The 12,676-nt window shown below is 28.4% G+C and overlaps 1 protein-coding gene and 2 pseudogenes across 4 annotated transcripts in view; 2 read left to right on the top strand and 1 right to left on the bottom strand.

The window, feature by feature from the left end:
- Positions 1-12,676, bottom strand: part of LOC145192415 (zinc finger FYVE domain-containing protein 9-like) — a 220,750-nt gene that overhangs the window by 17,238 nt on the left and 190,836 nt on the right. The window lies entirely within an intron of this gene.
- On the top strand, positions 53-2,274 carry LOC149894648 (uncharacterized; annotated as a pseudogene).
- Positions 7,986-11,195, top strand: LOC149894647 (uncharacterized; annotated as a pseudogene). Its single transcript, XR_016453384.1, has 5 exons — positions 7,986-8,190; positions 8,451-8,544; positions 9,144-9,751; positions 10,327-10,502; positions 11,078-11,195. The product of XR_016453384.1 is annotated as an uncharacterized LOC149894647 (transcript).

The following is a 12,676-nucleotide window of genomic DNA, read 5'->3' as shown; positions in this document are numbered from 1 at the left end:
TATATATATATATATATATATATATATATATATATATATATATATATATATATATATATATATATATATATATATATATATATATATATAACCAACTATAGTTGGTTATAGCAATGAGCTACTGGACTAAAAGAAGAAAGATTCGGAAAGAAGTAAAAAATATTTTGACTAAAATAAAACAAGGTGAAATCGTTATCGATGGAGCCTGTAATTATGATTACATACGCGAAACTGGGTTTTATTTTCCTCAAGCTACTGACACTTTGCCCGAGACAGTCATTCAAACAAATTGCAAAGAATATGCTATAAACAACTCAGATAATGAAGCTTCCAACTCTACTGCTCTAGATGATAACCCCAATATTTCTTATTATAATCGATAATGAAAATAGCGAGTTTGAAGTTTTATCCGATAGTGATTCAGATATAATTGACAAGCATAATGCAATAGATGAACTGGAGGGTGATTTAGCTTATTGGTCTTCTCAACATTATTACACAACGAGCGTTTAGTGATTTAATTTGCATTGTGAGCAAGTTTGCTCCTGGTTTGTCAAAAAGTCCGAAAACAATAATGAGAACAGAAATTGCTAAGCGTGAAGTGAATGAAGGTTTCTGTTATTTTGGTATAAAGCAGGAGATACTCAATAAATTTCCAACTTTGTGTAGTGATAATGAAATGTAAGTTTCAACAATATCTTTTCAAGTCAATATAGATGGCCTTCCATCATTTAAGAGTTCTAACACACAACTTTGGCCCATTCTTGGACTAGTAGAACAGTTTGAAAATAAACTTCAGCGAAATAGGGAACCATTTGTTATTGGACTATACTGTGGAAATAGTAAGCCAACGGATGTTAAAAAATTTTTAGAAGATTTTGTTAAAGAAGTAAAAGAGCTTCAGCTTAATGGTCTTATCATTAACAATGTGCATTACAAAGTAGAACTTTCTGCTCTTGTGTGTGACACCCCAGCTAGAGCTTTTGTTAAATGTATAAAGGGGCATAGTGCTTATCATGGGTGTGATAAATGTGAACAGCATGGTGTCTATGTTGGTCGTGTCACCTTTCCAGAAACAGGTGCAGTTCTTAGAACAGATAACTCTTTTGCCAGAATGGCAGATCGTCATCATCATATTAGTGAAAGTCCACTTATAAATATTCCAATGAAAATGATATCACAAGTGCCTGCTGATTATATGCATTTAGTTTGTCTTGGGGTTATGCGAAAATTAGTATATTTATTTTTGAAAGGTCCTTTAAAGACTAGACTTGGTCCTCGTGTTGTCTGTGAGTTATCAGAAAAACACCTAAATTTAGGAAATTATATCCTTTTTGAATTTGCACGTAAGCCTAGATTGTTCAAAGACTTTGAGCGTTGGAAGGCAACTGAATTTAGACAATTACTGTTGTAAACTGGCATGGTCTGTTTTGAAGGTATACTACCAACTGCATTATATGATAATTTTATGTTACTGTCAGTTGGTATGAGTATCCTGTTAAGTGAATATTTGTACAATGAATATGTTGACTATGCTCACAATTTGCTATTGTTGTTTGTTAAACATGTTGGTGATATTTATGGCAGGGAAGTGATCACATACAATATGCATGGGTTGCTGCATTTAGCTAGTGTTTCTAAAAGTTTTGGACCTCTAGATAATGTATCATCATTTCCTTTTGAAAATTATTTGAAAAAATTAAAAAAGCTTGTACGAAAGCCTCATTTGCCATTGCAGCAAGTAGTCAGAAGGTTATCAGAAAGACAAATAATTAATAGGAGATAACAGTTGAGTTATAAGGTGAACGATTTTCCCTACTTTAAGAAAGAGCACAGTGATGGACCTGTACCAAGAGAACTAAAAATAAGTACTCAGTTTAAAGAATTGTTTGCTAAACATTTTTGTATCAAAATAACTGATGGTGATAATTGCTTTAGCTTAAATGATGACAAAATAATTGTAGTGATGAATATTGTGAAAGCGATTGATGATGTGTGTATCATATATAGAGTGTTTGAAAACATTGAAAATTTATTTATATACCCTTGCAATTCATCAGCCATAAACATTTTTAAAGTATCGTGTTTGAATGCAGCATTGTTTTACTGTTCACTGTCAGAAATAAAAAGGAAATATGTTCTTTTACCTTTTAAAACTAACTATGCTGCTATACCCATGTTACGTTTTTAACATTTTTTCCATATAATTGTTTTACATTTTTTTTGTATATATTGCTTACTAAAATAAAGTTATATATATATACAGCCTATAAATATTTATTTTAAATTAAAAATCATATTATGTGCGTGTGTGTATATATATATATATATATATATATATATATATATATATATATATATAATTTTTATTTTAGCATTAGTAATAAAAGAGTATTAATAAGTAAAATGTTTTTTGTTATTTCTAATTATTTGTTTTATTGCATTAATAACTCTGTCTGATTTTTCTGTCTGACTTTTTTAATTTTAGGCATTATAATGATTCGTCTGACTTCCTTATTTTTGACTGATATAAAAAGATCAATTTTTATTATCCATTCATTATTGAATCTATTGAAAAAGTTTAAGGTTTGTTGAATTTATAACTACATGTTTTATTTTGATATTATTTTTTTAATGTTATTATTTTGTAATTTATATAATCTTCCAATTCCTCTATAACAATTTTCTTTAATAGTTTTTATATATCTCTTTTATAGTTATTAATAAAAGAATTAAGACTAATATATATATATATATATATATATATATATATATATATATATATATATATATATATATATATATATATTAGGGTGTCCCGTTTTTAGGGTCACATTTTATTTTGACTGCTCCTAGCATTTTTCTGCTGCGTATGTGTGAGAAAATGAGGTCTGTAAAGTTTTAGAGCTCTAACTTTATTTTTGTGACTACACAAGCCACCTTAAGTTTAAAAAATCATGATTTTTGGGTGAAAAAAGCCTATTTTTACAGTGCTTGTGTAGTCACAGTTTGAAAGATACAGGCTAATCTTATGTTGAACCATGTACTATTAACCCTCATTAGTTAGAAAAAAATTGGGAGCAGTTTGAATAAAACCGTTACTTAGGTTTGAAGTGAGTTCAAAGATACGCAGTTGACGCAATTCACCCATTTTTATGCGGTTTGACGCGGTTGACAAAACCAAACAAAATACTGATCTAATCATTATCAAATGGGTCTAAATCGATTTCTGAACCCTTTTCACACCTAATTAGACCAACGAAAATCCAAAATCGGTTAAAAAGTACTACTTATATGTTTAATTTTGTTTATATACTATACTAGACATTTTAACCACTAATTCTACAACATATTAACATTTTCTTTTCTTTCCACCACTCCCTTGGGGTCTTCCAGCCTTTCTTTTCTGGTCCACTGCTAGGAGAAGATCTTGCCTCAGCTCTTCATTATGGCTTCCATCAACAAAGTCCTGTATAAGCTTAACATTCCTTTCTGCAGCATCATTAGTTACAGGAATGTTGGAGATAAATTCCTTGAACTTTGTGTAGCCAGACAATCTGTTCCACATACTAGGTGGAATCTTCATCCATTCAAGCTGCTGGTTATCCATTTTTAAGATGTTAAATATCAAAATGGATTCTGAATCAACAAACTCAGACAACCTGGGCCTCTCTCCTTCTCTGTCAATGAAACCTGATACATTAACCTTCTTATACATAAATGACAGAGGAACATTTTTCTTTGAATCATTTATCATCAGGATTCTTTCAGCAATTTCAGTCTTTTCCTCATCTGACACTCCAGGATCCAGTAAACTAAATGGGATTAAAGTTGGATGAAGATACCATGTATGGTTTGCAATGCTATCGAGACATATGGCTGCAACATTAGGTCTGCTCTGCATGTATGACTTCATCTCCCAGATTGCTTCTATGTCATGTCTTGGAGAAATTACAGTCTGAGACGAGGTTAAGAACCACTTTGCATAATACAATGCTACAAACTCAGAGATGGCTTCAACTTCTCTTTTTGTAGAAGCTGTGGAAACAATATCTGTCATTTGGCTCAGAATTTGCAGCTTCATGTAATATATAGCCTGTGCCATAAACCTTGCATGATGAATTGCTCCAGGTTGTCGAACTCTCAGTTGATCAATCTCTGGGGATAAATAGAATTGAACAATTTCTGCTAGCTCCCAATAATCACCTCTGGGTATTTTGTCTTTATCCAATAACTTTGTGATGATTACTAGGGATACTCTAGCAGCATTGTCAAGTTGTTGATTTACTCCATATTTGAATTTGCAAAATTTATTTTGATCAATCTGAATAAGAGAAAACTCATCCAACAGTTTCTTGAAGAGTTGATTATCTGGACCTGAGGTTGTCCTGAAGAGCTTTGCAACATTCTTAATATGACACTCATAGATATGATGTCTGCAAGCAAGATGCATAACAGGTCTTCCAAGATAGATGTTTAACCTGGAATTTACTCCTTTTTCTTTGCCTGTATTTGACGCAGTGGTGTCAAATACTAGACCTTTAATGTCTTCTTTGAGTGAATTTTCTTCTAAAATCTCAATAATCTTCTCAGTATGACAAGCTCCAGTAGAATCAGTGACAGGAGGTACTCCAAGCAAAAAATGTTCTCCGTCACAAGTTACACTCAGTGCTAAGCGTTCTCTTTTGAGTTTCTTTCCATCAGTATACTCTTTGACTAGCTTTCCATCATAATGAAGAATCATGTTTGATCCAGCTTTTGCTCTTAAAGCTTCCCTTGCTTCCTCCGCTGTTTCCTGTATGACCTTTCTGCCAATTCTGTGTAAATTGGATTTTGACATACCTTTACTGGAAAGTCCACTTGTATTAGCCACCTGCTTTAAAATATCGGATTGAGCTCTGATGCTTACATGTTTAACCTTCGAAATAAGGGCAGTATCTCCTACTATGCCAGCAGATGTAGATGGTTGTGGATCTATCTCATCTTTACTCAAGTCTATAGAATTAGAGGTGTCTGTTTCCTCTGAAGATAATTCTGTTTCACTTGAAGATGAAACCTGCAGCTCAGACTGATAACTCTGGTCATGATCTGCTCCAGACATTCTTACTCTTGCCTGTTGAGATCTTTGAGCAGAATAAATGTACCTTTTATCTTTTTTCCCAATGTACATTTTCCTGCAACTTCTTTGATCATTTATGAAAATGATATCTTCTGCCTTGTCTACCTGAGATCTTTTCTTATCTTTCTCTAATATTTGTATCACATCACTGGTCATAACATCAAAAAGAACAGGCAAAATATTGTCTTTGAAAATTATTCTTTTTTCTACTTCTTTAGTGTTTTGCCTTTTTTGAAGAGAAATCAATTTTTTGTGCTTGGCTAGCAATTCACTCATTTTCTTCTGTACTTTGTCCACTCTGGATGTTGGAATTCCAGCTTTTTCATAAATAGCAGTGACCTTTTTAACCAAACACTGACAATTTTCCTCACAAATGAGCTTGAAATCATGAGAGAATCCACAGCAGAGAAGGGTGTTATCTTTGATCTTAGGATTTTCAAACTTTAAAAAATAATAATGCTCCAAAATGTCTTTGTTAGAAGGGAGTTGATTGTCATTCAACTTGTCACTTATACTCTTAAGAAGAAATATTTCTTTCTTTTTTCTGGTTTTAGCCATTCTGTTCAATTAAGTTTACTCTCTGCACTGGAGTCAAATAACAACTATAATATACAGAAGTTTATAAAAGTGTCCTATCACTTAAAGAATTATAAAGTTTTCTTTCACATAAAAAAGATAAAGTTTCTGAAAGTTCCAATAATAGTGTTCTATCACTACTTTGAAGCACTTTTGGTAATCCTTCAGTTAAGCGGTATAAAATAAAATTATTCTTTTGCTTTTAAAACGTTTCAGACATTTTTGAGACAATGCAAGAAAGCAAAATGATTTATAACTTTAACATATTATAACAGATTTTGGATTTTCGTTGGTCTAATTAGGTGTGAAAAGGATTCAGAAATCGATTTAGACCCATTTGATAATGATTAGATCAGTATTTTGTTTGGTTTTGTCAACCGCGTCAAACCGCATAAAAATGGGTGAATTGCGTCAACTGCGTATCTTTGAACTCACTTCAAACCTAAGTAACGGTTTTATTCAAACTGCTCCCAATTTTTTTCTAACTAATGAGGGTTAATAGTACATGGTTCAACATAAGATTAGCCTGTATCTTTCAAACTGTGACTACACAAGCACTGTAAAAATAGGCTTTTTTCACCCAAAAATCATGATTTTTTAAACTTAAGGTGGCTTGTGTAGTCACAAAAATAAAGTTAGAGCTCTAAAACTTTACAGACCTCATTTTCTCACACATACGCAGCAGAAAAATGCTAGGAGCAGTCAAAATAAAATGTGACCCTAAAAACGGGACACCCTAATATATATATATACATATATATATATACATATATATATATATATATATATATATATATATATATATATATATATATATATATATATATATATATATATATATATATATATATATCTGTTATTTAAATGGAGAAAAACAACATTTTAATAGTACTTAAAGTTTGCCAGCTTCAGTATGTGAAACGAAATAAAAACAAAATAAAAATGATATATTTTTTTGAGACTGAAACAAAATAGAAATTGAAACTAAAATTCAAAAATGAAATAAAAATGAAAACTAAAATTAGCTACAAAATGAAAATGAAACTAAAACTAAAATGAGATAAGCAAAAGCACAATAAAAACAAAACTGATTGAAAATCATAAAAGAAAGTTATCACTTGTAGCAATTGTAGTAATTATTTTCTCCATTTTTTTTTAAAGAAGTCTTAAATAGTTAAGATAAACTCACAAAAAAAAAAATTTGAAAGCGATCTTTTTGTATTATATAATGATGTAACTTAGGTTTTAAATTAAAAATATTTATATATAAATAACTACTTTTACGCACAAGAGCTTTGTATTATTTTGATATAATACATAACCAATCAATATATATATATATATATATATATATATATATATATATATATATATATATATATATATATATATATATATATATATATATATATATATATATATATATAGTATTTTTAATGACAGTATTACAACTTATTTTTATAAATTTAGTAAAATTAATAAAAATAAATTAATAAAATTATTATTATAAAATTGTTATTATAAAGTTATTATAAATTAATATTATTATTATAAATTAATATTATTAATATATATATATATATATATATGTGTGTATATATATATATATATGTATATATATATATATATGTATATATATATATATGTATATATATATATATATATATATATATATATATATATATATATATATATATATATATATATATATATATATATATATATATATATATATATATATATGAGATCAAAAACAAGCTATTTTAATAAAAAATCTATTCACAATTTATTAATAAATAAAATATGAGGATCAAATAATACAAGCACACAAATAAATGTGTTACAAAATTTTTATAGCTTTCAAAGTAAGTTATTTATTTTACTTTTCCTTATAAATAATACAATCATTGTTATTACTTTTTCACTATCGATAATAATATTATTAATAACAATATTAATTTTCACTATAAATAATATTGTTATTTAATAACATTATTTGTTAAGTAATAATAATTGTACTATAATAGTATTTATAAGAAAAAAGTAAATAATTTAATTTGAAACCTATAAAGAAAGAAGTTTTTTATATATGTTATTTATGTATCCTATACGATATTATAATTGATTTGTAATGTGGTTATTATTTTTAAGATTAATAAGAATTGAAATTTAAACTTTAAATAAATTTAACATATTTAAAATAAGATAAGTTTAAATTATTTATTTAACTGAGTTGATTACAAAAGGCTTGAAGTTTATTTTGTGTTGGATTTATTGTTCTGTATTGTAGATGGATAAAAATTGTTTTGCAATTGTTGCATTTGTTGATGAAAATGATGATGTTGCAATTGTACCAGGTGCATGACTGTTCGGTAAGGATATGTGTTATTGGCCTCCTTATACAAGCCAGCAAAGAAACAATAAAGCTGCCAAGGAGGAAGAAATGCCAACTGATAATTGGAGAAAGCATTCAGTCAGAATTTTAGGGACGAAAGGTAATGCACTCATGTTTTAATTTAAAAAACAATTAAATACTCTCTTTTTTTATGATAGGATGTAAAGTTATTGTTTTAGGTTTTCTCTAAAAATGTATAATAAAATGGTATTCTTCTTCTTAAATGATGTCTAGCTATGTTTATAGTTTATCATTTATCTAATTAATTGTACTTCCATTAAACTTGTGCCACATATTTAAATCCAGTTACTTTAATACAATGGTTTTAAGCTGTGTTATTAATTTTTCTACAATTTTCAGAATCTTATGGGAAGGCTCAATTTTGCCTTTCTAAAGCAACTGTCACATCAGATCTGCAGAGTGACGCCGAAAGCCAAAGATTGCGCCCCAAACGGTAAGCTACTATAATTTATATGTAAATTTGATACACACCATATTTTTAAAGTGAAATGTATTGCTTTACTTGTTGCATAATATAGTGGCGATTGCTTGGTGTTGTAGCAGTAAATTAGTTAAATGATATTGTGCAGGTTGGTTCATAATCCAATAAATGTAAAAATTTATCCATACATTAATTTGCTAGTTAAATAAATTTACTTGTTTGTAGCAAGCTATCAGGTTGATAAAACTTAGCCAGGGCCAGGTTTATGACCGGGGCTGCATAAATATTGATGCGTCCTTGTAATATCTTCTTCTTTTTTTTATTAAAATTCAGATTATATATGTATTTATTCCACCTTTATTTTATGTATATATATTTTTTTATTTGGCCTATAAGTAAAACAAATGTTTTACTAAGTTTATATTATTATTTGTTGACTATGTATAAACTTATTTACTCAGTCAATGTTTAACCTTGAAATTGTTTTCACTGCTGTGTTATAATATCTTAAGGTATTATATGGCATTTCATAATGTATACTTTAGGGTATTTATTAGATACCATAAGATGGATTTCTTTAAATCATTTTTAAACATGACTTATTTGTTTAGAATACAAAAGTATCCTGCTGAAAATTATGATAGTGACTCTGAAGATTATTATGAACAACCACAATTTAAAAAATCTTATCTGCTACCACCTACTCTATAGTCAATAAAGAATGGAACATGATTAAAAAAAGTGATCGAACAGCAAAAAAAAAAAATTATCTCCTTCTCGTGCACCAACACCTCCTCCATTTCCTGATGCCAATCAAACATTAATAAAAGCAGTTGTTTCAAAAGAAGAACTGTTAACTAGCCAGATTCAAAATAATTCCTCAAATGACAGTAATAATAATGTTGATAGAGAACAGCTTGAGTCTGAGCTTGTTCACAATGCTGAAACTGTTTCATTAGTTTCATCAACTACTGCCTTTTCATCAATGAATGCCACTTTGAACAAGATTATTCTTCTTCAGGTGGAACTTAAAGCTGCTGTGAATAATCTACAGAAGCAAGTGAACAACAACACTGCCATGTTACAGACTCTTACACAAGGTGGTAAAGATGATGATGATGATATATTTAATTCTCTTGATTTACCGGTTTGTGACATCGAACAATTGCAGCAACTTGAGGATGCACTAAAGCAGGATAAAATCGTTTTTATTAAGCTTGTAAGCTTTAGAATTGTTTCAAACATGATTTTAATAATTATTTTTCCAAATTTAATAGTTTAAGTTTTTTTAATTTATATATAGTTAAAATTAAAGATTAATTTTCAAGCGGACCATTGACTTATGTCTTAACCTGACAACATAATTCAAATAATCATTTTAAAGCAATGATTTTTGTAAGAGGCTATTGATTTGTGTATATATTCTGAAACAGTAAAAATCCTATTTACAATTTTTTCAAATTGTAAAACCTAAGGACATAATCTTTGTCAATAAAGAGCCATACTGATTAAGTTGTCTAAAAAATGCTTATGAAAGTTTGAGAACTAATTGTAATGGTTATTAATATATGTAATTACATGAAAATTATCTTTTTCCAACTGATAATTGGTTAGGTATAGAACTTTACTTTTTTTTTAAAGGATTTATTGAAAGAGCTAATCAAATATTTCTAAAGTCAAAACAATCTTTATCAAATCTGTAATTAATTTGTAGTATATTGCAAATGATTTTATAAGTTAATAAAAAAAAAAAAAAAACAGATTTGTTTTATTAAGAGTAACAGTTTTTTTTAGGTAAAGGGAGTAGCAGCAAAAGGCGGGCAAAATCTCAAGGAAGCCACAAAGCGAATGATATCATCCGTAATAAATAATGAAGTGGCAAAAAAATTTAATTGGACGGGACAAGGTGAACTTAATAAAAAGTCCTTCCGAGCTCTTAAATTTTGCCAAGTTATTGAAAGTAAGTTATTGTAAGTTATTAAATATAAATATTTAAAAGTAATTGTATGCAATTGTTTTCTTTAATTAATTGTCATTTATTTAATTCTAATCGTTGTCATATACTAAAATCTTTAAATATGTTTGACGTTATTGAGAATATTTTGTGAATATCTTAAAGATTATTTAGCTTCCTTGACTATTTATGGATGTGTTATGTATATTTAAAAAATGAAAAATTTATATTAGGAAATCGTACATCCCTTCATTACTGCATGATTAGTTTTACTTGCATGAACTTGTTTAGAGTTTTCATTAAATCAGAATGAATATATAATAATAGCCTTTTTCTGTTGTATTTATACTACATTATTACTACATATCTGTTGTTTTTTTAAGTTGTAATTCGACCAAATAGTTGCTATTTGTTCGAAGTTTACTTACAAAAATTATGAAATAAAAATTTAAGCATGCAGAGTGTAAAATACAGCGTGTATAATACATTTTACGTATAGTATAACAAAACTATTAGTACGTAAACAAAGGCTATATTATTTGTAAAATTTTTTGTAAAAACACTTTGTATATGACTGTTTCATGTTTGTAGAAGCAATACGAAGAAATTTGCCAACAAAGGATGCCACAGGCAGCGAAATTCAAAAGGCAATTGTGGCTTTCTTGTCTGGAGCTCTCGACAGAAATGGAGGCAGAAATGAAAGAGCCGAAAGAAAGTCCATTCTGAAAGCCAGTTCAACAGAAAGTCGTGGTAATTTGAACCATACCGTCCAATCATTAACATCGAAACCTTTACCGCGATTATCATTACCACGATTTGAACGCTCTAATTCTAACGAATCTAACAAAGATTAATGTGCTTAGGGTGTCTTAGATTATCTGTTTTATATGTTTTGTATGTTAATTGTATATTTGGCATTATTTTAAGCTTTACAAGTTTTTCTATTGTTAATGATATATGAGCATGTAATTTTTTTTTTTTGGAATTTCTTTAACTTTTAAAATAATATACCTAAAAAGTACATAATTAGGAAAACATTCATAAATTGTTGAATTATTTATTAACCACTTTTAACTATTTTTTATTGTTAACTTACCACCTTGTTAAAAAAATTTAAAAATAGATATTGTAAATATAAATATAATAATTAGGTAATATTTTTATATAATTTATTTATAATTATATATTTAGGTATGTATAATTTAAATAATTAAGTATATGTGTAATTACGATAAATTGAATAATTAGGTAAACGCATAATGTGGGCCTTTAATGGACCCACGTTGCAACATGCGCTGGTTGCCAGCCTTGGCCATGAATTGAACCAGTACTGACTTACGGATACCGGGCCATTGCAAAACCAATGGGCAACCCGGCGCTGGCACAGCACTGGCTTGCCAGGCCTGGTACAGCGTGGCAGCCAAGCCTGGTACGCTATTGGACCAAATAGTGTCTGCTTATTGGGAAGTTCTTAGTAAGACCAAAGTATATTTTTTTTTTTAGTTTGTATAAATTTATTTTGTTAAATAGTGAAAAAAAAGTTTTAAATTTAGACCAAATAAGCTTTTATATAGTTCTAAAATGATAATTGTTAACCAACTTACAACTGTTGGGAGCTGCCAACATAGTAATTTGTTAATTGCCTGTGCAGAAATCTCAAATTTCAAATAATTGTAAGTATAACAGTAAGTATAATAATTGTAAGTATAACAGTAAGTATAATAATTGTAAGTATAACAGTAAGTATAAAAAAAAAGTATAATAATTTATAATACTGATCAAAAAGTATACTAGATGGTTTAAATATTTCTTTATACAAAAATTTGTCATATAATACATTATGGAAAAAAATATTTAAGGTTTTTTTAGATGCATTTATATCTTAAACTAGAAGGGATTATTCCTAAACTTTAAGGGATAATTATTAACATTTCAAGATATAAACATATAAGTATCATACATTTTTTGATAACATGCATAATGTATATTTTATTCTTAGTATTATGTTTAGTAACAAGTAATGTGTTGCATTTAACTATAAAGGATGATGTATATTCACAGGAGCATTAAGAAAAAATGGTCCAACCAAAGATGCATCTGAAATTGAAATCCAAAAAGCCATTGTTCACTATTTGGTAGGAGCTACTGATCGTAACGGTGTTTCAAAGTTATTTATCTCAGCAGACTTTC

The sequence above is a fragment of the Hydra viridissima genome, unplaced genomic scaffold (genome assembly GCF_058129835.1).
Source record: "Hydra viridissima isolate aposymbiotic clone 2 unplaced genomic scaffold, HvirCarnegie_v1 scaffold_1, whole genome shotgun sequence".
Lineage (NCBI taxonomy): Eukaryota > Metazoa > Cnidaria > Hydrozoa > Anthoathecata > Hydridae > Hydra > Hydra viridissima.
The sequence above is the reverse complement of the archived record's forward strand: the minus strand, read 5'-3'. Positions and strand labels throughout refer to the sequence as shown.